This window comes from Vombatus ursinus, unplaced genomic scaffold, assembly GCF_900497805.2.
Source record: "Vombatus ursinus unplaced genomic scaffold, bare-nosed wombat genome assembly UNPS02002704.1, whole genome shotgun sequence".
Classification (NCBI taxonomy): domain Eukaryota; kingdom Metazoa; phylum Chordata; class Mammalia; order Diprotodontia; family Vombatidae; genus Vombatus; species Vombatus ursinus.
Genome location: NW_020942482.1, coordinates 4,847 through 6,811, shown reverse-complemented (window position 1 = coordinate 6,811; position 1,965 = coordinate 4,847). Strand labels below are relative to the sequence as shown.

Sequence of the window (1,965 nt, the reverse complement as noted above, 5' to 3'; positions counted from 1 at the left end):
GCGGCGGCGGCGGCGGCGGCGGCGGCGGCAGCGGCGGCGGCAGCAGCAGCAGCTTCGGGTCGCCCTTCCTACCCAAGGCGGGGGCGGCGGGGGCGGCGGGCAGCAGCGGCGGGCCGGGGGGAGGCCTGGCCCCGCTGCCCGGGCCCACGTCCTCGGCCCCTGCCCAGTCCCTGGAGGCCGACCTGCCCAGCCCCTCGGTCTTTTGGGACCCGACGCTGAGCTCGGATTGGGACAACGAGCGCGCCACGCCACAGTGCCTGCTGCGGATCAAGCGGGACATCATGTCCATTTACAAGGAGCCGCCACCCGGAATGTTTGTGGTGCCTGACCCCCTGGACATGACGAAGATTCATGCATTGATCACGGGCCCATTTGACACTCCTTATGAAGGGGGTTTCTTCTTGTTCCTGTTTCGCTGCCCTCCGGATTATCCTATCCGCGCCCCCAGGGTCAAGCTGATGACCACGGGCAACAACACGGTGAGGTTTAACCCCAACTTGTACCGCAGTGGGAAAGTCTGCCTGAGTATTCTGGGTACTTGGCCTGGCCCTGCCTGGAGCCCAGCCCAGAGCATCTCCTCCGTGCTTGTCTCCATCCAGTCACTCATGAATGAAAACCCCTACTACAATGAGCCTGGCTTTGAGCAGGAGAGACACCCAGGAGACAGCAAAAACTACAATGAGCTTATCCGGCATGAGACCATCAGAGTGGCAGTCTGTGACATGCTGGAGGGAAAGTGTCCTTGCCCTGAGTCCCTAAGGGGTGTGATGGAGAAGTCCTTTTTGGAGTATTATGACGTCTATGAGGTGGTGTGCAAAGATCGACTACACCTCCAAGACAAGGCGATGCAGAATCCTTTAGGGGAGAACCGAGGCTACTTTGACTACGAGTCTCTTCTGATTCGCCTGGGGGCAATTCGTCTGAAGGTGCAGGAGAAACATCAGCAAGACAGTGCTGAAGTGCCCCCTGATAGCAATTCATCTGAAACCGAGACAGATGCCCAGGAGAGCTCAAAGGCCTAGATGCCCCCCACCCCATCCCTGGGATGGAGTAGCACCACATCTCCCTCCAGCCCCAGCAGCATCCTGCCTGAGACAAGAACCAAGGACTCTCTGACCCCAGGGTGGGAGTGCCTATTATTTGCAACCTTCATGTCATCCTGGTACCAAGGACCATTTTCATCGCATGCCTAGGGCCAATCCCAAGGTACTGATACAGGAGAGTCCGGAGCGTGGTTCTCTGGCAAAAAACTGATGGACATTTCTGATGGATGGAGTTGGGATCTGGGCCCCAGAAAGGAAGAACCCTGGATTTTCCCACAAGGCCAAATCTCAGGCATTAGCCTGAGGCTATAATCCCATCAACTGGCCTTTCATTGTGGTTATACCCAATCTCCCAATTCTGTTAACCTAGCCTGGCCTTCCTTTGTCTTACCTCCTGATGTATGGCCCCGGGCCATTTCCGACCCTTAATCCTAGCTAGGCTCCATTCTCCCTTGGCCATGAGATCCATGGCCTCGGAGTTCTGTTCACCCCAGCTTACTAGCCACTCCTAGGTCCCTCCCACAGTCTTTCTGTATATAAGGTCCACCTTGTCTCCTTTAAGATGCTTAGATTCTTAAAATCTAGCCACTGCTGAGATTCTTATAATCTAGCCACTGCTTACCCATGTTCACTCCTTAAGAGTCTGCCCAATATGATGGATGTTCTAATAAACCTTGTCTTTGGCTGAAAGAAGGCTTGGGTCGAATTCTTTCGGGCAGGACGCGCGTGTTGTGATTTTGGGGTCCCAGGGCCCCTGAACCCCTAAACCGCATCATTTCCACTGGGGCAGTTTGTTGGGGATAGAAGGCAAAGACTGCAACTCCCAAAGGGGATTGCTCAGAATAGTCAATGGGGATACCAGGATGGGGGGCAGGGTCAAGGGAGTGGGGAGGGAGGGAAATGGAGAGGGTATCACATGACC

General features: G+C 55.7%; 1 pseudogene; it reads left to right on the top strand.

Annotated features, from left to right (window-relative positions):
- Nucleotides 1-32: 32 nt before the first annotated feature.
- Nucleotides 33-1,353, top strand: LOC114048924 (annotated as a pseudogene).
- The last annotated feature ends 612 nt before the right edge of the window (nucleotides 1,354-1,965 follow it).